Source organism: Anabrus simplex, chromosome 3 (assembly GCF_040414725.1).
Source record: "Anabrus simplex isolate iqAnaSimp1 chromosome 3, ASM4041472v1, whole genome shotgun sequence".
NCBI lineage: Eukaryota > Metazoa > Arthropoda > Insecta > Orthoptera > Tettigoniidae > Anabrus > Anabrus simplex.
This window is the reverse complement of record NC_090267.1, coordinates 182,390,638-182,417,296: the sequence shown is the minus strand read 5'-3', so window position 1 is coordinate 182,417,296 and position 26,659 is coordinate 182,390,638. Positions and strand designations below refer to the sequence as shown.

At 39.8% G+C, this 26,659-nt stretch overlaps 1 protein-coding gene across 1 annotated transcript in view; it reads left to right on the top strand.

Moving 5' to 3' along the window:
- The first annotated feature begins 20,587 nt into the window (after window positions 1-20,587).
- Window positions 20,588-26,659, top strand: part of LOC136866124 (lipase 1) — a 67,876-nt gene continuing 61,804 nt past the window's right edge. The window contains exon 1 of the mRNA XM_068226615.1: window positions 20,588-20,725. The gene's annotated coding sequence lies outside the window, so the exon portion shown is untranslated. The remainder of the gene's footprint in view (window positions 20,726-26,659) is intronic.

Genomic DNA, 26,659 nt, shown 5'->3' with positions numbered 1-26,659 from the left:
TGCCAGCCTGCATTTCATTTAAAGACTGTGTCTATCCATTGAACTGTGTTCGTAATAAACTGTGCCAACCTTGATTTCATTTAAAGACTGTGCGAAAACAGCGATAGTGTTTCTAGCATAAACTGTGCCAACCTTGATTTCATTTAAAGACTGTGTGAAAACAGCGATAGTGTTTCTAGCATAAACTGTGCCAACCTTGATTTCATTTAAAGGCTGTGTGAAAACAGCGATAGTGTTTCCAGCATAAACTGTGCCAGCCTGCATTTTATTTAAAGACTGTGTCTATCCATTGAACTGTGTTCGTAATAAAACTGTGCCAGCCTGCATTTCATTTAAAGACTGTGTCTATCCATTGAACTGTGTTCGTAATAAAACTGTGCCGACCTTCATTTCATTTAAAGACTGTGTTTATCCATTTTTCGGAACTGTGTTCGTAATAAAACTGTGCCAGCCTTCATTTCATTTAAAGACTGTGTCTATCCATTGAACTGTGTTCGTAATAAAACTGTGCCGACCTTCTATTCATTTAAAGACTGTGTCCATCCATTTTTCGGAACTGTGTTCGTAATAAAACTGTGCCAACATTCCCTCTTAAAGACAGTATTAACTTGTGGAATACGGTATCGTCATTTCTTTCCGAGGGACCATGCCAATTCCCATCATAACCTGTTCAGAATCACGTATGATCTTAAGTGTCAGTGATAATCTTCTGAAAATTACGGCGTAACAGAACTTGGACTGTCGTTTATTTCAACAAGTGTGTGAATATTGTGCTCATGGTGTACAGTGCAGAGACTGTATCCGGTGAATTTAATTTTCTTTGTGAAGTGCTTAATCACTGCACCTCGGAAGGTCCTAGATTGTTTTCGTTTGTTTATTATTCCAAATACGATAATTCCTTCCATCTTATTCTCGTGGAACTGTGACACTGACTTTATCCTTGCTGCTAAAGTGCGTTCAACATCATTGACTGTGGGAACTATTTCGGTGTGCTTCGCCTTAGAGAGGTGTCACACCAGAGTCCCATGACGTCCGATGTGGAAGCTCCACATTTCCCCGTTCCTGCCTCAGGTTCGAGTCGCCATCAACACTAATACAGAGAAAACACCAACGACGGAAGACAACGCCGACGCCGACCGCAAGACGACGCAGCCGCCGCAGGACGACGTCCCCTCCACGCCTTCAAGGACAACTCCACGATTCAGCTGTAAAAGGTGACATAATTCTTTGCATATCTATTGAATAAACTGAAGGATCCACTTAATCATGAAAAAAAATTTCACTACCCTTCTCTCTCTCACTCTCTTAGCATGGGCCGTACACGCCTTGTCGTTTCTCATGCTCTCCGATAAACTGAAGTACGGGCGTTCCTGTTTCAATATATATATAGGGTTTTTATCATCCATTTCAATCGTCATTTCATTTCTTTGTATCGCGGCTATGACATATTCTGAACGAACAAATTATTGGGTAAAACATTTCAACATCATTCATATTAATAACTTGCAGTAAATTTTCCAATAGCCGTTGTGAGGTGACCAGTCAGCAGGCTAATTTCAGCCCATTTCCAGGAAAAGTACGTCATCTAGGTTACGAGAGACCTCACCCTCTCTACCTCATGAAGAGACAGTTGATACGGTACATTATAAACGCCCACTTTTCGAACTTCGCTACCTGACGCTTTATTTCAGCGGGAAAGTTCAGCCTATATGAATGAACGTAATGAAGCAACGTGATGGATTCACAGCAATACATAGGAGAAGGGATGAGACCTCGAATCTTACTGGACCATGTGATATGGCTGATGGAAGGAGACTTTTGAACCTATATACGTCGTAAACAAGAGCTGGAGAAGACATTCTTATTCTTACTCGTAAGCAGATTGTCACTCGTATTCGGACATTCTGATTCTCACTCTTGGAAGACAGTCTTACTACGATTCTACGTCTGCACATCGGAGAACATTTTAACTTAGTTCACTTCGCATTTGAGTAGTACCGTAGGATACTACTCAAAAGTTACTCTCATTGGGATTTGTTATCTCAATGACGGGAGGTAGTCAACGGGAGACCGGTTTTGAATAGTATAGGGGAGGAGCGCTTTTATTATGAATTTAGCTACGCTACTGTTCCGTAATACGGAAGAATACAAGTGTATTCTCTCCATGAACATAACCCATGGTGGTTTTGCATTTAAAATTAGGGCTCATTATGTCTTTATGTAAGGAGTAAAGTAGGAAGTGTTAAAGACAGGTAAAGCATAAGTAGGACTGGAATCCAACAACAGATGAGGCAGCCGGTACGAGAGATCCATCGATCATCAGCTTCAAGACAACAGAGTCTACATATGGTGAGCTTATGGCATAAGTTACTGCAAGTCTTCGCGCAACAGTTCATTTTCTTAGAGTTAATTTCATTCAATTCTTCTTTTGCTTCCGTAAGTTCAGATTTCGTTAATACGCCGTTACGTCACGTTTTTCATTCTAATAAATAGCTGTTTTAATTTGTATGTTCTGAAATTATTATTAATGATCCTTAAATTCCAAGTTAGTGTACTTAATGAATTTGTGTCCCGTCACCCTACCCCTGGGAGTTTTTTGAATCTCATTACGTATTATTATTATTATTATTAATTATCAACTTTCGTTTTCAAGCCATAGGCTTGAAGGCTGTCGCCCATGGGATATTTTTTATGGAGAAACTATGAGATATCATTTATTTATTTTAATATTAAAGTGACCCGCCACGTTATAATTTTGTCTAACATCTGTGGGCCAAGTGGGTACGTCACATATTGTCGCCGCAACTGTGGGGCTCGTAAATCATTAAGTCCTGGTGTAGAAGGATAAAATCAGTAGTTTGGGGGTAACTGTTGTGTATCCACAGTATATTTTTCTTGTGTGTTTGATTTTGGGGGTAGCATGGCTGAGCAAGAAGAGAAAGACATGACGCTGCGTAGTGGGAACGTGCTGAATGGTAGTACTATAAGTAATTCTAAGGAAGAGTTAGATAAATGTGTAGAGGAGGAAACTGATATTAGGAGCGAAGATAGCGAAGGGAATAAGAGTAGGAATGACGAAGTTACGATAGATTCAGACGATAGTACTGCACCCTTCACGTGGCGCTGCCCCATAAATTAGCACTGGGCGCACTCTACACCCAGGGTCTTGACGGGTTCTTTTATTGTTGTGGGGCTATTTCATAGGATCACAGGACTTTGTATGTCCCTCAGCTAGCTAATATGTTCTGGTAAATAAAAATCGCATCAACGGTGGAAAATTGGATTCGGAATCCTATCGGGCGGCTTATTTTCAAATTACTATATTAATGTTTTTAAGCCAATCGCTATTGTGTTTTCATCACCTATTTTCATAATTTATGACATGCTTATAATAATCGAGACCTTGTCTTGAATTAAAATTGGTTATACCAAATATGATCTTGGAATATGAATTAATTTCATAAGTAAGGCCATGTATATCCATTTTATAATGAAAAGATGGAGATATTCTGGATCGGATTATATTTATTAATTTAAATGATCCTACTAGTTAAGACGAAACCAAAGTATAACCCTGATTTTAAATATTACCGAAGAACAAATTGGTAGTGACATAAAACAGCTGTCGTAATTGAACTAATTTATACCCGATTCAACATAATGCAGTGATTTCAAATTGATCATTTCTCATTTATAATAGCTATTCGAAATTCCGAACCTAAATCGATATTTATTCATTAACGTGCCTAAACCTGAAAAATTACCATAATAACTGTGTTCTTTCTTTTACTCCACAAGTTTTAGGTGTTCTTATTCCTTCAGTTTTGATTTGATGTCAGATTTTCAATAGGAGAATTTCGTTCATGTCAAATTCAGCTGATAATAATGTCTTTTTATATGTGATGCCTAACCTAATTAAAATAAATAATCATCACCACCTTAACTAACTCGTACGTCCTGATGAGGTTCGCCTCAACGCGACAATAATTACACGTCCACCCTCGCGCATACCTTCGAGGATCATGTTACCTTAATGCTAATGCATAAAATAAATAATCAAAGATAATATACATAAAGACAAGAATATATACACTTAAATGTTAATAAAACCACATACGACATCTCTACTACATCTACTAAACTACCATGTCCATGAAGTAAACATCTAACTTATTAATATCTCGTCATATATCCTCGAAGCTGTACGCGTGGTAAGCTTTATGCACGCCTCGAACACGTCGCCGTCATACCGACTGCAACCCTAATGATTGACGTAGATTTTGAATATGACATCCGAAACGTAACGATAATCGATAGGACAATTGTGGCCGACATCTGATTGCAATTAATAATTATCCGCCTTACCATCTTAGCCTACACTTACATATCAACATTACGATCCCAGCATTCACTCATGTAAGAGCATTATAACCTTAACATCATCTTTTACTAGGGCATTACAATTTCAGTATTCGCTTATATACAAGTGATACCTCTCCTTTTGCTTTATCTAACTTCACACTGGCATAAAGCAATTAAATAATACGTTCTATGTGGCGATATCAAGACAAATCTTCATTGTCACCTCCCATCTTATTAAATAATCCACACAACACAACACTTTTCATTATTTCAACCACTAAATTATATGTGAGCTAACCCACACATCGATGGCACATCACGATATCATCCCCACGTTTTATTATTCACCATCATAATAACTATTACCACCACATGCACTTAATACACTTGAATTATTCATCAATACAATGACCACCATCATCGCAAGTACTTAATATATCTGACACTCACACCATTATTATTATTATTATTATTATTATTATTATTATTATTATCTCACGTTGATTCGCACCAGTGTCATTACTCACAACATTACTACATTTATATCACTTACCTGCAATACCAAGGTTAGCTTCGCAATAAATATGCTGATTCTATGTTGATGTTGTTATATATATACACATAGGCTCATGTTTTCCAGTAATTACGGCACTATAATATAATATAAGCGATATCGAAGTCATCCACTAACATAACCGTTCATTCTCTCGCATGGTATCGTATCATTTCGAATGCCGAGTCGCCTAACACATATAAGAATTCCTATATTCCAAATAACATAATATCATGCCGCTCGAGATGTAATTTACTATTACGTTTTGGCGAACTACTTCAGGACATGTACTACATATACACTACTACCTACATTAAATAAACTAGTAACTAAAATAAAATACAGATGAATGTTGCATCAAATAAAATGCACACAATAAAAATACATCATTATAATGGAAAGCAGTTACTGACTTGAATAGCCAGGGTTATATGAATCACTGGCTTAAGTTATCCATCCCGGTAACCACTCCATCGTTTCAGCTGGACCTACTTGTACATAATTTAGCACTCCATATTCTCCTTTGATTTAGTACTTCCTTTTAGACTCATGCAGATTACACCTGAAAAAGGTTAATATTAGTTCTTTGAAAACACACAGAGCCACTAGTAAATCAATTACGCATTTACTTCTAATTATACGAAGTTATTTACGATACGGACAATCTCTATTATATATCGTATTGCTCCTTCTGTAATGGCTTGGCCTTTATACAATCATAAGCGTATCACCGTTATATTAGGCCGGGTGCATTTGCTTAACTGCATATATATATTCCCTATTAATTTCCTTTGCATACAATTTCTAATTTTTACGTATCATTTCCATACTACCATCACATTGACATTAACAATTAACAAGAATACTTTTAACGTTTTACACATTCATAGAATAACAAAATTAGATACTAGATGTGGAACTCTATCTTAGATGTTTACTTACATCTATTGACATCTAGATGTCGCTACCGTTCTTATTAGCAAATATCGATATTTTATACTCCGTAACATTACCCTATGTGTTCAATCTTTGGTTTCGTCTTGTTTTCATACATTCTACATTTTACATTCGACTTAATTCTAACAGTATTTACACATATATACACGTTTTCTCCTCTTAGAGATGAAAGTAAAGTCCTTTCTTCACAATCACTTCATTGCGTATTCGATATTTGTAAACCAGTCCTCGCCTAAACTGCCCTGGCACCATGTTTCTGGACCTCGTGCTAGTTGGTTTTGTTCGCGCTGTAGCATATGTCACACATGAAAACGGCACAGTACGATGGGGGGCGAGGTGGAGGTTAGCCCTAACATTGAGAGTAATAATAATCAATTACTTGAAATGATGCAGTTAATGATAAGTAAAATAGAAGAAACTAAATCAGAAATTAAAAATGAAGTAGAACAAACTAAATCAGAAATTAAAAATGAAGTAGAACAAACTAAACGAGAATTAAGTAAGACATTGAATGAACACAAGGTCGAAGCTAATAAAAGGATGGACGAACATAGCAAACAGTTACAAGAATTATTTAAACAAAATGAAAGATTTAACAAGCAGATAGAGGAACAGAAAGAGACAACTAAGCAAAACAAACAAGAGGTAGAAAAAAAATTTGTAGAACAGAGTAGTGAATTGTTGGGATTAATGGAAAAAGGAAGCAACAACACCGGAAAGGAGTTAGAGACACAGGTGACAAGTATTAATAATAAAGTTGAGACCCAAAAGGAAGAAATAAAAGAATTTAAAGATCAGGTACAAAACAAGGTCGATACGGTTAAGTGTATGATTGAAGACAACACAAGAGAACAAAGAGAAAAATTTGCGATGGTAGAAGACAATACAGTGGAAATTAAGACATTGAAAGAAAAACAGAACACTGTAGTGAATGAAATTGAAAGAAGAGATAAAGATGTAGAGAACCGCATAGCGATGGCAGAAGCACGCATATGACGAGAAGTAAGAGAAAGGCAAGGTAACGCTGAGAGACAAAGTCATGGAGGGATTTACAGTAAGGAAATCGAATTACCGAAGTTCAATGGGAAACAAACTAACCCACTAGAATTTCTTAAAATAGTAGAAAAACGGTTTGGGAAACAGATTGAGGAAGGGGTTATGGACTGGGAAGAGGCGATCGACATTATTGATCATGCTTTTGTGGGAGAGACGCGTTCCTGGTTTTGAGTCTATAAAAGTAACATGAAAAGTCTGATGGAATTTAAGACGAAGTTCGCAGACAAATACTGGAACGAAAACGTTCAAAGCCGTGAAAGAGAAAGGGTAGTATTTGGGAAATTCAAACATAATGAAGGCGTCTCTATGACTGAGTATTTCTTGTCACATGTTATGATTTGCCAGAATTTAGACGGAATCACGGCTGATTCAGATGTAGTCAGATTACTGTTACGACATTTTTCAGACAGGGTACGCGAAGCAGCGTGTATGCAAAGTATTAAAACTATTCAGGAAATGGAGCAGTTATTAAGGAGTTTTGATGCGCTAGGAAACATTGGGCATAGTACAGGAAACTCACATAATTTTGTTCCTCATAGTGAACCAAGGGACAACAGGAGGCAGCCAAACTACGAGAATCGTAATCAGTTTCAGCCAAGGAATAATGGTAGGGGTGGAGCACCTGAAAATAGAACAGGAAATGCCCAAAAAGTCAGAGGACAAGTTACTAATGAGCCAAGTATAGGTACACGATCGCAACCTTTAAACTAAATGCAGGCTGTAATGATGGGTCAGAATTCCAGCCTTACCAGGAAGTAGTTAGGAATTGTGTTATGAAACTTGCTTGGGAAATTTTTACTTTTTCTTGTAAATATTTGTGTTGGTACATATATCAAACAGTTGAATGTTAATAAATATGGTGTATTCCCATCATTGGTCCTCCGGCCTGGATATGGATTTCAACGGCAAACTCCATGAACCTGGCAAGGTTTGGTATTTACAAGGTATCAAAGGATATAATCTAATGAAATACTATTACTTACTCCATCAATTTCGTGAAACGTGTTGATTTTGTGTGTTTCAACGCATTGCCTTGGACATTTCGATTATGACATCTACCGTAGTGTTTACAAACGAACCTGTACCAAAGAGAATAAGCGACCTGTACAAAACAACGGATTGCACATCGTTATAATGACAAGTAGCGTCATCTAGTGTGACATATGAGAACTAATATCTATGGCACAGCAATTCTAACACGGTTACAATCGTGCCACATGATTTAGAAGGCGGAAATTAGACGGAATTGACACGTAAAGACGACACCAGTCATTCGTATTAATCTCTATAAATGCAACATGGATCCCGATACAAAGAGAGCTCTAATGAAGGAAAGATCCGTTTTTAAAGCCGGTTTAACACGCATACAAAGCTTTGTGAGCTCAGAACTTGATACGGCAGACACAACTTTAATCGAAGTAAAACTGAATAGGCTACTTTCTCTTAAGGAAGATTTCAAATACATTCAAACTGAACTCGAGCTAAATGATGACAAAAATATCGATTCACATATCGATTACCACCAGGAATTCGAAAATTATAGCGATCTTCTGGAAGCTAAGCTTAGAAAGGCTATCATTTCCCAGACTTCACATTTAGCTGACGAAGTACGTTCTCTTTCAACCAGTGATGTAGCAAGGCAAATAAAATTGCCAGAAATCAAGCTCCCTACATTTGATGGTACATTAACAACTTGGCTTCACTTCAGGGACACCTTTCAGAACCTGATAGTTAATAACAATGATCTGTCAAATGTTGAGAAGTTTCCTTACATGTTATCATCGCTTAAAGGTGAAGCCAAGGATGCTATTAGGAATATTGGCATTTCAGACTCCAATTTTACTGTAGCTTATGACCTTCTCATGAGCAGGTATCACTCGCCAAAATTAATAGCTGCTGAATATATTAAACAGATCCTAGAATCACCGGGTAAAGTATGTTCAACCGAAACAGAGATACGCCAACTCGTAAATAAATTCCGAGGTAGCATTGATGCGCTGAACGCACTAGATACTAAGATAAGCATTCTAGATCTTCTCCTAAACGAGCTTTTACTATCGCGAGTGGATAAGAAATTGAGATTAGAATTCGAAAATAAACATTCTCATCTAGAAGCTGTAGAGTTTAAGGAACTTGTTAAGTTCTTGGAGAGACGTTGTCAGACATTGCAACTTTGTGCCTCCAACCCCTCTCCCAGTCTATCGCAAAACCATCAGACAAGTTCAAGGTCAAAAATCGCAGCTCAACAGTCATACATTACAACGTCAAGACAATGTTGCATCTGTTCAGATGAACATCAGCTTTATAGGTGCCCAGACTTTCTTAAATTAGATTGTGATGAAAGGTTCAAAGTAGTAAAGGATAAAAATCTATGCAGCAATTGCCTGAGCTCATCTCACACTTGGAAGGCGTGTACATCAAAAACATCATGTAGATTATGTAACAAATATCACCACACGTTGTTGCATCATGAGACTGACCATATATCATCTCCTGCAAATCAAAACAACAATCCACAACAATCATCTTATCATTCTCTGAGAAGCACATCCATGAATCAGATACTTCTGAGTACGGCTTTAGTAAAGATCAAGGACGGTCAGGGAAGATTCCATTTAGTTCGTGCCATACTCGACAATGGTTCGCAGAGTAACATTATATCCGAACACATGGTGCAACAACTGAGACTGAAAAAGAAAAAGACCAGCACCATAACACTGCAGGCTTTTGGTGAACTCACATCCCAAGTAAATACAGCTGTGAATATTGAGGTTCACTCAACAATCAACGATTATCACTTCAACATGGAATGTATTGTTCTTCCCAGAATAACTGGCAATATACCTGTCTCACATATCAATTGCAAGGACTGGAACATTCCACAAGACATCACTCTCGCTGATCCTTACTTTCACATCCCTCAGGCTACCAATTTACTGATTGGCGCACAGTTTTTCTTACAGCTCCTGCAACCCGGAAGAAAAAGCCGACAAGGGTACCCATGCCTACAGAACACACAGCTAGGATGGATTCTCAGCGGAGGATATTCACAACTCAATCGAGAAAGGGAAGACGAGACACCAACCGAGTCGCTCTTTATCAGATCTGACCTCAACTTAGAAATACAAATTCAGAAGTTCTGGAGCCTCGAGGAAGTGAACCATGTTACATACTCACCTGAAGAGAAGGAATGTGAAGCCCATTTCAAGGACACCACAAGAAGAAATGAAACTGGGAGATTCATCGTAGAGCTACCCCTTAAGAGAGAGTTGCAACTTGGAAACTCAATGCAGACTGCCAGCCGACGTTTTCATCTATTAGAACGGAAACTACAAACTCAAGACGACCTTCGTAAAAATTACATCACCTTCATGAGAGAGTACCAGACCCTTGGACACATGACGGAACTTCAGTCAGAACCCGTTGAAGGAGAAATATATTATATGCCTCATCACGCTGTTGTCAAGCATTCTAGCAGCACCACTAAAACAAGAGTCGTATTTGATGGATCAGCAAGGACTGACAACGGTACTGCCTTAAACGATATCTTAATGGTAGGACCTACAATTCAAGAAGATCTTTGCTCAATAGTTATGAGATTCCGCACTCACAACATTGCTTTCACCGCTGATATTGAAAAGATGTACCGCCAGATAATGGTTCATCCTAAACATCGACACTTACAGTGCATCCTATGGAGAGAACATCCTCAAGATAATCTAAAATCTTATGCTCTTAACACTGTCACATACGGCACATCTGCAGCATCGTTTCTGTCCACAAGATGTCTCCAGCAATTAGCACTCGAAGAAGCGTCCGAATTCCCAAGAGCGGCCGCGATCCTCAAACGTGACTTCTATGTTGATGACTGTCTTTCTGGAGCAGATACTTTAGAAGAAGCCCTGGAGCTGCGAATCTAGTTACAACAGCTTCTCAGCCGTGCAGGGTTTCCTTTGCGAAAATGGTGTTCCAATAGCCCTCAATTACTGAACTCCATCCCAGAAAGCTTACGAGAAACTAAGCACTCGTTAACTTACAACGTTAGTGACATGGTAAAGACATTAGGGTTGACTTGGCATACATCCACGGACAAGTTTCATATAAGCTGTAACGCAAATTTTCAAGAATTAACGACATTCACAAAGAGAATGGGGTTCTCAACGATATCCTCAATTTTTGACCAACTTGGATTTATAAGCCCTGTAGTGATCAGCTTCAAGGTTTTTATGCAACGTCTCTGGCAGTAAAGGTCAGGATGGGATGACCCTTTACCGGTAAACTTACTTGATATTTGGTTGAAATTATATGATCAGATCCCCACGCTTAAGAGCATCAAGGTCCCAAGGTGTGTTCTCGCTGAGGGGAAAATCAAGTCCATAGACATCCATGGTTTCTGCGATGCTTCACATCACGCTTATGGCGCCTGTATTTACGTGAGGTCTGTGAACAACAAGGGTGACGTTCTTATCAGATTGTTATGCGCAAAATCGAGAGTCGCACCTTTAAAGCAAGTCTCAATTCCCCGACTAGAATTGTGTGGTGCTTTACTGCTCTCCCATCTCCTGAAGAAAACACTTACCTCTCTACAACTGCCATTTACTAAGATACAGCTTTGGACTGAGTCGACAATTGTACTAGCATGGTTAAATGCGTGCCCCACTAAATGGAAGACGTTCGTAGCAAATAGGGTTGCAGAAATTCAAGAAATTGCTCCCTCGAATCACTGGTCTCATGTTAAATCACAGGATAACCCAGCAGATCTCGTCTCGCGAGGCATTGAACCAACAGACATGAAAAACAACATGCTGTGGTGGCACGGTCCAGCCTGGCTATGCTTAGACCCCTCAGCTTGGCCGAAACAAGAAACTATCTCTGACACTAACAAGATACCAGACAAAAGAATATTAACTTCACTTGTTATTGTGCAACATAACGACTCATTTCTAAACACATTCTCTTCGTTAAACCGACTACTCAGGACGATTAGCTATTGCCTCAGATTTGCTTCAAACTGGAGGAGAAACCCCGATGATTGCGACATGTCCCCGTTATGGCCTCAAGAAATAAGTAATGCCCTCAATGTTTGTATCAAGATTTTCAAGCAATATCCTATCGTGAAGAAATTCGTTGCCTCGAGCAAGGAAACAACATTCACTCAGCTAGCAAAATTAGGAATTTAAGCCCGACTCTGGACCAACATGGCTATCTTCGTGTTGGTGGAAGACTGTACAATGCATCATCCATCTCTTACGAAGCTAAACATCAACTTATATTACCTCCCAAGCATCACCTCACAAAACTTATTATTTTAAGTGAACATCAAAGATTACTCCACGCTGGACCCCAACTCCTGATATCATCATTACGTGGGAGATATTGGATTCCAACAATTTGACAAGTTGTTAAAGGGTGCATTCATTCATGCTTACTATGCTACAAATTAAAATTGACAACAAATCAACAGAAGATGGGAAATCTTCTCAAAGAAAGAATCACCCCTGCAAGACCATTCCTGAACGTGGGGGTAGACTATGCTGGTCCATTTTTTATAAGAATTGGAACACTGCGAAGCAAACGAACGGGCAAGGCCTACGTCGCCATCTTCACTTGCCTTGCCACAAGAGCTGTACATTTGGAAGTTGTCTCAGACCTTACAACGGATGCATTCATGGCCGCACTGCGACGTTTCACATCACGCAGAGGATGTCCCTCAAATATCTATAGCGACAATGGCACTAACTTCGTTGGTGCTGCAAGGGAGCTGAAAGAACTGCAAGGATTTCTCCATGATTCTGATCAAAACAGAAATATTGTCGAAGCTGCAACCACAAAGGGGGTCGCCTGGCATTTCATCCCTCCATCAGCACCGCATTTCGGCGGAGTTTGGGAGTCCATGGTGAAATCTTTCAAGTACCATCTGCGAAGAACTATGGGTAGCACGGTGCTTACCTTTGAAGAATTAACTACCCTTTCTTCCCAAATAGAGGCCTGCCTGAATTCTCGTCCTCTGATAAGACTCAGCGATGATCCTACAGACTTATCTTGTTTAACCCCATCTCATTTCCTAATTGTGGAACAAATTACTGCACTTCCTGATCATGACCTTGTTCACTGTTCCATAGACAGACTTTCCAGATGGCAACATCTTCAAAGGATGACCCAGGACTTCTGGAAACAATGGCATAGGGAATATATTAACACTCTGCAGCAGCGCCACAAGTGGACTGAGAAACATCCTAATCTTCGAATTGGAGATCTTGTGTTCATCAAAGATGACAACCTACCACCTCTGCAATGGCGAATGGGCATAATAGAGTCTGTTCATCCTGCTGAAGACAACCTCGTACGGGTCACCACTGTGAGAACTAACTCCGGTATCATAAAACGACCCATCAAGAAGTTGTGTGTTTTGCCTGAGAATGAGAAAGAATACTAAAAGTTTCGAGTTACACAGTGATGTGATTTATACCTTTATGAACTCCCTGACTATCTGTGTTATGTGTTTATTCCTGAAGTGAATTATCTTTCTTCTTCCCTTCTTAAAAGGCCAGTCTCTTTTGGTGGCCGGTATGCTTGGGAAATTTTTACCTTTTCTTGTAAATATTTGTGTTGGTACATATATCAATCAGTTGAATGTTAATAAATATGGTGTTCGAAGATACATTCCCATCAAAACTATTGCCGTATGACCTAGATGTTAAGGAAGATCTTATGTGTGAAACAGATCATAATTATTTAGATTCGGGTGAAGAAGTGGTTAATCCTGTGGTTCAATTAGAAGTTTGGGAGGCGTATGTTAATGCGTTAATTGATACAGGAAGTCAGAAATCATGTATTCGTTCAGAATGGTATGACTCTTAATTAAACAGGGTATTATGATGGAAAAGATGCCTGTTATCTACATTCATTATTACAGCTGTTGGTAAAAAGTCGAAACAAATATGCAAGCAGGTTGCGGTGCCGATTTGTATAGAGGGTTTTATTTCAGTACAGGTATGTTTGGTTATTCCTAACCTGGTATTTGATCTCATCTTGTGATGTGACTGGCTGACTTTGAAATCGGCTCAGCTAGATTACAATGATGCAGTGGTAAATCTGAAGTGGGATAATAAGTATGTCAAACTCGAACTGAAAAATGAAATTCAGAGGAAAATAAATGTTTGTGCTATGTGGAGTGTTATTGGAGTTTCTAGATATGAGGAGAAACCCAGTGAAGGGTTTAATTTATGCCAGTTGTGGTTGAAAGAGGATCAGAAGGATGCCTTATTTGAAGCTGCGAGTAACAGTAAATTAGAGGAAGTCCAGAGGGACGAATTGTTGGCAGTGTTATGTGAACACGCTGAGATTTTTTCTAAGAGACCCGGTAAAACACATGTTTATGAACATCCTTTTTCAGTGCTGGATGACAGTCCTTTCAGCGGGTCACGGTATGCTATCCCACACAAATATGCCAAGGCAGTTGACGATCAGATACAAGCTATGTTAGCCGATGGGATTATTGAAGTGTCTAATAGCCAGTATTTAAATTCTTTAATCGTTGTGCCTAAGAGCGATGGGAGCGTCAGACTTTGCATTGACGCGCGAAATATGAATAGCCGTATTTGTGCTGACCAGTTAAAATCGCAGACAATTGAAGAGTTAATTCAGGGCTTTCAGGGTAAAAAATGGTTTTCATCTGTTGATTTAAGAAGTAGTTTTTGGCAGATTCCTTTAAGAATGGAGGACAGGCCTCTGACAGCATTTAGTCATATGTACAGCTTGTATCAGTTTCAGCGCGTTCCCTACGGGACGAAGACAAGTTCTGCAGACTTAATTAGAGCATTAAATATTGCATTAGGTGATTTCGCCACGGTTTATATTGATGATCTGGTGATTGCATCTAGGACATTTGAAGAGCACTTGTGTCACTTAGAGAAGGTGTTCACTAAGTTAGAGCGTGCTGGTTTTACTTTGAAGTTAGATAAATGTGTTTTTGGTAGAGAGGAGGTTACATTTTTGGGACACCGTGTATCTGCGATAGGGGTTACGCCTGAGAGTACAAGGTTTGAGAAGATATTGAATACCAGTACACCTAGAAATATCAAGGAATTAAGGTCGTATATTGGAGTATGCAATTTCTTTAGACGCTTTGTACTAAGATTTGCAAACTTACTTGAGCCGTTTAGAGACTTGTTAAAAGCCGGCAGTAAGTGGAGATGGACAGAAGGTCACCACAAAGCTTTTAATGATTTAAAGGAAGGTTTCAGGCAAGCGGTTGTTCTTAAGTGCCCCGCGGCAAATAAGAAGTATGTCTTACTCACTGACGCATCTCACTATGGTCTGGCTGGAGTATTATGTCAAGAGGATGACAACGGAGACTTAGGAATTGTGTCATTAGCGTCTAGAGGTTTAAGTGGACCAGAGAAACGGTATTCCATTACCGAGCTTGAATTCCTAGCTATAGTGTATTCCTTAAGTAAATTTAGAATGTATGTTTTAGGTGTAAAATTTGAGATTAGGATTGATCATCATGCACTTTCATTTATACCTACATGTAAGCTATCATCCAATAGGGTTAGTAGGTGGATACTGGCCTTACAGGAGTACGATTTTTCTATAGTGCATATAAAAGGAAAAGACAATGTCCTTGCTGATCTGTTGCCCAGAGATCAGAAATTGTGTGATGAAGGAAGTTTCCTGAAAACACAGGAAGGCATTTTAATTTGTGCATGCCTTAGTAAGGACAATAAGCCTGCTCTAAACAGATTACGCAACCTGTTGGTGGAACAGTCTGTGGACGAACAATGTAGGGAACCTTTGTCTGTACTTCAGGGAGGTGAGCAGGTTACTGTGACTCGCGGCAGACACGTTTTTACATTGTTAGACGGATTTCTAAGTAGAAAATGTAGCGAAAATAAATGGGCTATTTGTGTACCCAAATCGCTACGTGTGGAATTAATTTGGTTCATCCACAGGGAATGAGGGCATTATGGTGCTAACAAGGTTCTGTTTGAAATCCAACAAAATTTTATCTGGGACAAGGTGGGAAGAGAAATCAGAAAGGATCTTGCCACTTGTGATCTATGTCAGAGAAGTAAGATACCGAACCGTTATTTAGAGGGACCTCGTCAGGCAGTAATTGCAGAAAAATCTGGTGACTTGGTGTGTATCGACCTTTTCGGTCCTATTGTAAAAGGGCAATACGGCTTTCAATATATTTTTGTTTTGATAGACGCTTTTTCTAAATTGGTCAGATAAAATAATAATAATCGTATGGCCTCAGCTACCGTGTGCAGACATTTCGATTTGACACCATCTGGCTGTCTGCTCGTCAATTTCGACGTTCCGCTTTACTCTAGGCCCACTAGATAGCAGACAGAGTAAACCGGATCTCTCTTGGGCGTCTATGGCTGAGATCTAACGAATTTTGTCGGATAAACACCAAATGTGTTACCAGAGATCTTTTACATGCCGACATCGCACGACATGGAGTATCGAATGGACTTCTTTCCGCCCTTCAAAAATCCGACTACCTCTGCCGGGTTTGAACCCGCTATCTTGGGATCCGGAGGCCGACACTCTACCACCGATCCACAGAGGCAGCTATTGGTCAGATTATACACTATGAGGAAAGCAACAGGAAAGTCCTGCAGTAGTATAATCCAAGAGAAGTATGTACCTGAATTAGATACTCCTCAGAGAATACTGTCAGACAGTGGACCACAATTTACATCGAAGAAGTGGAAAGCCATAATTAGTGAATTAGGTATTACTCAGGTCCATTCATCCATCAGAAATCCTCAGGGGAACATGTGTGAACGGGTGATGAAGGAACTGGCGCGCATGTTTAGGTCACTAGTACACGAGAGGCATTCCGCTTGGGTAGCGCAGTTATCCCTTATTGAGACATGGCTCAATGCCGTACAGCACGAAAGCACTAGATTGACACCTTTGCAAGTTCATTTCGGTACTAAGCCACAAAATTAATTGGTGAGAGTATTGGGTATTACTGAGGTGCCACAGCATAACGCTGAATTTTATGTTAGATTGGGCAGAGAAAACCTAGTAAAAGCTGGCAACCTTCGAAAGAAGCAGCAAAAACGTAAGGTACTGGATGAATTTGAGGTAGGTGACCTTGTTCTTTTGAGAGTTCCCATGTAATCTAACAGTGAAGATAAAGTCACAAAAAAGTTTTTTCCTTTTATATCAAGGACCTTATCGTATACATAAAAAACTAGGACCTTGTGCTTATAATTTATCTGACGGCGATTGCATTTTACTGGGTTCGTACAACATTGGGAGTTTTCGTAAATATATTACGAGTCCGGTGGATTTTCCATAGAGCTGGAATATATGTCAGTGGGCCAGGCCACGCTTATCTCTTATATAATATACACCTGTCGCAGCGTGGAGTGACCGCTCTCTGGAAAGTGGAGTTTCCCAAGTTTTGTTTTGCTTGCTACACGATGTGTGTGTACACGATTGACACGAATTCATTACCAAAGTTACGTCTGTTCTCTTTATGTAATGCCATGTATGGGTAATCTAGTATTGGATTTAATATAACGAAGATCATTAATATTGCAGTTTAAGATTTGTAAATTCCCCGTAGACTATATGATGTCTTCATAAAGACTTGCAATAATTTTACCCTAGGCTAAAACCACGTGAATGTGTTGGCGCGTGTGAAGTGATAGTCATACAGCAAGAACGTGTAAACACTTGAAAGAGTAATACGATGCTTTTTGTTTGTGTAAATTTTGTACAGATCTAAATTGAATGGTCAAGTGTTGCATACACTGGATTCATGAAATCAGCAAGAGATGATGAACATTTGAGAAAATGTGAGACATCAGAAACTCGCTAAGTTGTAATATTGTGTTTTAAAGGAAATTTTGAAGTGTTATATATTATTTGTTATTAAGTTGTAGGTGGAATCATCAAGTTGTAATTTTGTAAAATATTGTTATGTTGTATACAGTAATGAATGAATGTACAGTTGTTTTGAAAACAAGTGAAACGTAAGTGGCAAAGTGTAGGTGTGAGCCATCAATGGAAGTGCTACTTGTTTCAGGCTCAAAGGGGCGAATGTGATGTTTGGGACATCACTGCATGTTTTCAATTATTGAACTAAATAATTAATTGATAAGATGTATATATTTAATCACTGATAGGTCATGTTTAAATTAAGATGTGTGTATATATATATATATAGGGTTTTTATCATCCATTTCAATCATCATTTCATTTCTTTGTATCGCGGCTATAACGTATTCTGAACGAACAAATTATTGGGTAAAGTATTTCAACATCATTCATATTAATAACTTGCAGTAAATTTTCCAATAGCCGTTGTGAGGTGACCAGTCAGCAGGCTAATTTCAGCCCATTTCCAGGAAAAGTACGTCATCTAGGTTACGAGAGACCTCACCCTCTCTACCTCATGAAGAGACAGTTGATACGGTACATTATAAACGCCCACTTTTCGAACTTCGCTACCTGACGCTTTATTTCAGCGGGAAAGTTCAGCCTATATGAATGAACGTAATGAAGCAACGTGATGGATTCACAGCAATACATAGGAGAAGGGATGAGACCTCGAATCTTACTGGACCATGTGATATGGCTGATGGAAGGAGACTTTTGAACCTATATACGTCGTAGACAAGAGCTGGAGAAGACATTCTTTTTCTTACTCGTAAGCAGATTGTCACTCGTATTCGGACATTCTGATTCTCACTCTTGGAAGACAGTCTTACTACGATTCTACGTCTGCACATCGGAGCACTTCGCATTTGAGTAGTACCATAGGATACTACTCAAAAGTTACTCTCATTGGGACTTGTTATCTCAATGATGAGAGGTAGTCAACGGGAGACCGGTTTTGACTAGTATAGGGGAGGAGCGCTTTTATTATAAATTTTGCTACGCTACTGTTCCGTAATACGGAAGAATACAAGTGTATTCTCTCCATGAACATAACCCATGGTGGTTTTGCATTTAAAATTAAGGCTCATTACGTCTTTATGTAAGGAGTAATGTAGGAAGTGTTAAAGACAGGTAAAGCATAAGTAGGACTGGAATCCAACAACAGATGAGGCAGCCGGTACGAGAGATCCATCGATCATCAGCTTCAAGACAACAGAGTCTACATATGGTGAGCTTATGGCATAAGTTACTGCAAGTCTTCGCGCAACAGTTCATTTTCTTAGAGTTAATTTCATTCAATTCTTCTTTTGCTTCCGTAAGTTCAGATTTCGTTAATACGCCGTTACGTCACGTTTTTCATCCTAATAAATAGCTGTTTTAATTTGTATGTTCTGAAATTATTATTAATGATCCTTAAATTCCAAGTTAGTGTACTTAATGAATTTGTGTCCCGTCACCCTACCCCTGGGAGTTTTTTGAATCTCATTACGTATTATTATTATTATTATTATTATTATTATTATTATTATTATTAATTATCAACTTTCGTTTTCAAGCCATAGGCTTGAAGGCTGGCGCCCATGGGATATTTTTATGGAGAAACTATGAGATATCATTTATTTATTTTAATATTAAAGTGACCCGCCACGTTATAATTTTGTCTAACATCTGTGGGCCAAGTGGGTACGTCACAACGCCTACAACCTATAACAAGATCCACAAGAAGAGAGTCGATGTCAAGCCACTCACCATCTTCCAGCGCATGTGTATCATGAAACAGTCAGACCTACAGTTGAAGGCCCACTTCACATACGAGCTCGCTCGATATCCAATGGCCCTATTTTCCGACGGAGGAATGCGTAAAGGCACAAAATCAGCTTTTCACGCTGCCTTCACTCAAGCCACAGAGAACGTCAGTGTGAAGGCAAAAACAATTACTGTTGTCGATGGAGGACACCTCGTCCATTAAGTCGTGTGGCATCGGAATGATTTGGTACGGACTATCACAGCAAGCTACATAAGCAACATGTTTAACCACTTTGGGAGAAATGTGTGTGTAGTCTTCGACGGGTATCCTGAGGATGGCGCCCAAAAAGAGCACCAAATTTGCAGAGTGATCACGACAGTATTCTGCAGCATCAGCGGAAACTGTGTTTGACGCATCGACCATCATCACAGTCCCCCAAGAGAACATGCTCTCGAATGATAAATACAAGGTTGGTCTCATTGAGCATCTCTGATCTGCTTTTGCTCTCGAGGGATTGAGTCAAAAATATCAAAACAAGACGCAGACCGCGATATCATCGTGACTGCTCTGCAAAAAAGTACTTCCAATGACCACATCATGATTATCTTTGGAGAGAAAGTGGATTTGCACATGCTCCTCTGTGGTCTAGGATCCACTAAAACAAACGTATACGACAGACACCCTCAACGATGTACGCTTCCGTACTTTTGTGAAGACAGCAGCCAATGCCAAAGCGAATCTGGCCCGTTTGCCCCAACCACAAAGGCTGCGTCTTATCGCCACTACCACTCATACCACCAGATGCAAAAGTGGTTGGGGTGGAGAAAAAGGCCAACGACTAGGGTTAGGAATTGACCTTGGCTGGAATCATCCCCATTACCAGTCGGCAAGCTCCTGAAACTCCTCTCTTGCAAATGCAAGAAGGGGTGCAGAGGTGGCTGCACTTGCCTGAAAGCAGGGCTCAGATGTTCTGTGATGTGTGCTACCTACTCTGGGGAAACGTGCCAGAACGCTGCCCTTTTCATCATTGAAGAGGACGACGATGATGATCCACCAATACTGGAGTACCTACTTATAGGGGATGATGACCTACCTATTGAAGAGAGCATCAAAAGTGACGGCCCAGGGCCATCAAAAACAAGGTGACGAGTTTGACTACGTGTCTAATTTGATCGATTGATTGATTGATTAATTGATTATGTTTATTACTTATGTTTATATTAAAATAATTTCACCGTTTTTTAATGTTTACATGCCTTCTTTTTCTCTATCAAACCAAAAAAAACAAAAGACAGGAAAGGTTATGAAACATTTCTGGAAAAATGCAATTTTACCTTTTATGTTTTTGTTTTGGATTTTGAGTGAACTAGGAGGCTTATAGACCTTGCTCTGTGCTTAGTTTAAAGCTAATTAAATTGACTACAAGTTATATTCCGCACAGTCTACTCGTAGGATCAACGGTTTCGACGCAATTTCTGTCCAAAGAAGATCTAAAACTAAAATTTTCAATTTTTGAAAAACTGGCCTATTTTTCAATGTGCCGTAATTCGGTAACCTATTGACCTACAGAGCTCCGGTTGGGCTTAAATTGTCACAAATGTAATGATCTTAAAACGTACAGAGTAGCTTACGACGTAAAATGCATGGATTAGGAGATATAGTGCAGAATCTGAAACAAGTCCAGAAATGTTACGGTTTTTCGTGTGTAAAAATTTTTCTACAACTTTTTGAGAGTTGTAAACTTGGGTATACATACTACTAATGGCTCCAAACAACATACTAAAAAATCAGAGATACATCATGTTTTGTTAATTTATTGTCGATTTTGACCGGCCTATATGTTTGTGGATTACTGTAGTCACGTCCTAGTTCGTGAACCATGGGCAACGGCTGAGTGGCCTAGTAAGTGGTCCTGAGAGTCGGGATACCAGTTGCTATGGAATGGGAGTGGGCATCTCAGACATATTCTGAGTCGTGGCCCTCCTTGTGCTCAGGCGGCTAGGACTATACAATTCACCGGTGGTCCATAACCCGTTAGAGGAGAGATCCTCACTTGGACTATGTGCAAGTAGGGTAGCATCCTGCTTCATAAATTTACCGAGCTCAGAACACTTTAAGCAAGCCTCGGACCTATGGGAGTATCAGAGTCCACTCCCATTTGACAGGCGAGGGACTCCTTGGAAACAACTTGGCGAACGAAATGGAATTCGATGGGGAGCTATCAATATTAATGGGGCTTATGGAAGAAAGAAAGAAAGTAGAACTGGCTGAGTCAGCAAAGAGGATGCATTTGGATGGGCTAGGAGTAAGTGACATTCGGGTAAGGGGAGACAACGAGGAAGAGATAGGAGATTATAAAGTGTACTTGACGGGTGTTAAAAAGGGAAGGGCAGAGTCTGGGGTAGGGCTCTTTATCAGGAATACCAATGCACGCAACATAGTTTCTGTTAGGCACGTAAATGAGCGAATGATGTGGGTAGATTTGTCAGTTGCAGGAATTAGGATTGGAATTGTGTCCATGTATTCACCATGTGAGGGTGCAGATGAGGATGAAGTGGACAAGTTTTATGAAGCATTGAATGACATCGTGGTCAGGGTCAACAGCAAGGATAGAATAGTGCTAATGGGCGATTTCAATGTGAGAGTTGGGAATAGAACTGAAGGATACGAAAGGGTGATTGGTAAATGTGGGGAAGATATGGAAGCTAATGGGAATGGGAAGCGTTTGCTGGACTTCTGTGCTAGTATGGGTTTAGCAGTTACAAATACATTCTTTAAGCATAAGGCTATTCCTCGCTACAGATGGGAGGCTAGGGGTACCAGATCCATAATAGACTATATCATAACCGACTTCGAATTCAGGAAATCTGTTAGGAATGTACAAGTTTTACGGGGATTTTTCGATGATACAGACCACTGTCTGATCTGTAGTGAACTAAGTATCTCTAGGCCTAGGGTAGAGAAAATGAAATCTGTGTGCAAACGAATAAGGGTAGAAAATCTCCAGGACGAGGAAATTAGACAGAAGTACATGGAAATGATTAGTGAGAAATTTCGAACAGTGGACAGTAAGCAGGTACAGGATATAGAAAGTGAATGGGTGGCATACAGGGATGCTGTAGTAGAAACAGCAAGGGAATGCCTAGGAACATCTGTGTGTAAAGATGGGAAAAGGCGAACATCTTGGTGGCATGATGAAGTGAGAGCAGCTTGTAAACGTAAAAAGAAAGCTTATCAGATAAAGCTCCAAACAAGGGCCGAGGCAGACAGGGATTTGTACGTAGATGAAAGAAACAGAGCGAAACAAATAGTTGTTGAATCCAAAAAGAAGTCGTGGGAAGATTTTGGTAATAACCTGGAAAGGCTAGGTCAAGCAGCAGGGAAACCTTTCTGGACAGTAATAAAGAATCTTAGGAAGGGAGGGAAGGGACCAGTGTTTTGAGTAATTCAGATGAACTCGTAATAGATCCCAGGGTATCACTGGAGAGGTGGAGGGAATGTTTTGAACATCTTCTCAATGTAAAAGGAAATCATCCTGGTGGTGTTGCGAACAGCCAAGCTCATGGAGAGGAGGAAAATGATGTTGCTGAAATTACGCTTGAGGAAGTGGAAAGGATGGTAAATAAACTCCATTGTCATAAAGCAGCAGGAATAGATGAAATTAGACCTGAAATGGTGAAGTATAGTGGGAAGGCAGGGATGAAATGGCTTCATAGAGTAGTAAAATTAGCATAGAGTGTTGGTAAGGTACCTTCAGATTGGACAAAAGCAGTAATTGCACCTATCTATAAGCAAGGGAACAGGAAGGATTGCAACAACTATCGAGGTATCTCATTGATTAGTATACCAGGCAAAGTATTCACTGGCATCTTGGAAGGGAGGGTGCGATCAGTCATTGAGAGGAAGTTGGATGAAACCCAGTGTGGTTTCAGACCACAAAGAGGCTGTCAGGATCAGATTTTCGGTATGCGCCAGGTAATTGAAAAATGCTACGAGAGGAATAGGCAGTTGTGTTTATGTTTCGTAGATCTAGAGAAAGCATACGACAGGGTACCGAGGGAGAATATGTTCGCTATATTGGGGGACTATGGAATTAAAGGTAGATTATTAAAATCAATCAAAGGTATTTATGTTGACAATTGGGCTTCAGTGAGAATTGATGGTAGAATGAGTTCTTGGTTCAGGGTACTTACAGGGGTTAGACAAGGCTGTAATCTTTCACCTTTGCTGTTCATAGTTTACATGGATCATCTGCTGAAAGGTATAAAATGGCAGGGAGGGATTCAGTTAGGTGGAAATGTAATAAGCAGTCTGGCCTATGCTGACGACTTGGTCTTAATGGCAAATTGTGCCGAAAGCCTGCAGTGTAATATCTTGGAACTTGAAAATAGGTGCAATGAATATGATATGAAAATTAGCCTCTCGAAGACTAAATTGATGTCCGTAGGTAAGAAATTCAACAGAATTGAATGTCAGATTGGTGATACAAAGCTAGAACAGGTCGATAATTTCAAGTATTTAGGTTGTATATTCTCCCAGGATGGTAATATAGTAAGTGAGATTAAATCAAGGTGTCGTAAAGCTAATGCAGTGAGCTCGCAGTTGCGATCAACGGTATTCTGTAAGAAGGAAGTCAGCTCCCAGACGAAACTATCGTTACATCGGTCTGTTTTCAGACCAACTTTGCTTTACGGGAGCGAAAGCTGGGTGGATTCAGGATATCTTATTCATAAGTTAGAAGTAACAGACATGAAAGTAGCAAGAATGATTGCTGGTACAAACAGGTGGGAACAATGGCAGGATGGTACTCGGAATGAGGAGATAAAGGCTAATTTAAGAATGAACTCGATGGATGAAGCTGTACGCATAAACCGGCTTCGGTGGTGGGGTCATGTGAGGCGAATGGAGGAGGATAGGTTACCTAGGAGAATAATGGACTCTGTTATGGAGGGTAAGAGAAGTAGAGGGAGACCAAGACGACGATGGTTAGACTCGGTTTCTAACGATTTAAAGAGGTATAGAACTAAATAAGGCCACAACACTAGTTGAAAATCGAGGATTGTGGCGACGTTTAGTAAATTCACAGAGGCTGAAAGGCATAACAGTCTATAATGATAATGTATGTATGTATGTATGTATGTATGTATGTATGTATGTATACACCTGGTTGTTGACCACAATCCTTCACCACGAAATAACACACATTAAAAACAAAACAGAGTTTGTTTCTCTTCACTCACTGTTAACCATGACTTATACTGAACCATGCATTACAGAGAGTTCTCTTTTTCTTGCCATCAAGTTGAGAAAACGTGAAATCATTTGTTTGGTAAGCACCCAAACGTTTACTTTGAATCTTTTCTTGTAGACTTAATGAATTAAAGGGTGTTTTTAATAAACAATCCACTTGGTTTATCTTAAATTAAACACTCGCTTGTACACCAAACAATTGAGAATTGCCGTACTGCAATAATCACACTTCCGTGCAGCGGCACTGACTTGGGTGGGGGGCAGGCATTTTTTGCCCCCCCCCCCCCCCCCCCCCCCCCAAATTCTCCTCCTAGATGTTAAGTCCCCTCAAAATGTAGAGTTTGGTAGTCTTCAGAGGCTGCTTAGGTAGTAAATCTGGAGAAGGTGGTAGGTGGTTTTATATCAAGAAATTAGATTAGAAAGTGGGCATTCCTTCAGAGAACTATATTTTTCAATGGAGACTGTTCAGGCGGTACACCTGGTGGTAGAGCTTTTCACATTTTGTATCGTGAAATGCACAATATACAGTATGGCAATAGGATATTTATTAAGAAAATGCATTTATGATGCAAGTTCTACATTTTTTTTTTACTTTCGATTATTTTTTATAGCTTCATAACATAAAACATTCCTTCAAAATATTTATTTATGAGTCAAGTTCTATTTTTCTGTTTACTTTTGAATATTACTGGAAACTCTGTACATAAGACTCGTTCAGAAACGTATTTGAGAAACACGCTCTGTTTTTTATCTGTTTTTGTGAATATAGGAATGTTTGCATTAATAGTTGTTCCGCATTTCACATGCATGTGTTCAAGTTAATCATGCCCCCCCACCCCAATAATTACCTGAAGTCGGCACTTCTACTTCCGCGCACAGCCAAATGAAACGTGAAATAAAGCCACCACAACGGGCCAGCTTCCTCTGGCCCCAAACAACACGATAATTCATCAGCAACACCTATGAACACTGCCACTCTGCCAGGCAGCCAAGGAGGGGGATGTAAGCCAGTCGACTGATGCGCCATTGAGAACACATGGGGAGGCGAGGTAGATGGGGCCAGCATGCTCACACGGAACCAAGGCCGTTGATGGACTATTAGCGTTGAATATCGGGACCTAGTGTTTACAGTGCACTACGTCTTCTGGTATGGGCTAAAGCAATCTTGTTACTTTCATTGATCTGTCTCAGCTTTATCCTTGGCTTTGACAAAATGAAAGTGACTGAGGTATGAGTGATGCTAGTAATGCTATTCCTTCTGCAGCCAGTCCCTGCTATGAATGGTGTGAAAATATTGCTCATAGGGTAGGTTGTTGCATGCATTTCAGTGGGCTTGGCAGACTGATATGTAATAGCAACTTCTGGCTCGGTGAGGAAAGCAACGGGAAACTACCTCACTCCTCATTTCCCTAGTACGCCTCTTCAGTGATGCCTAGGCCATCTATGACAGCTGATGGCGGAGCTGTTGAGGATCCAACCAGCCTTCGGGCTGAGGACTAAACATACATACATACATCATACTCGCTTCATAGTGTTTGCAATGACAACTAGAAATAATAAATTACAAGGATTACAAAGGTGGGGCCTGACCCCTCTGGCCCTTATTGTAGATCCGCCCCTGATGAGATCTTCCATAAAGTGACACTCACAAATCCTAGGCTTGTGCATAAACAGCATGTCTTGTCATGGGATTATTCTGGCCCACTTAGAGAAATGCTCCTCATTCTCAGGTGGTGAGAAGAAATGTTTACCTTTATCTGACCTGTAATCATATCGACATCCTGACACAAAGCATGATGGCAGTTTCACACTCACTATATTCACAA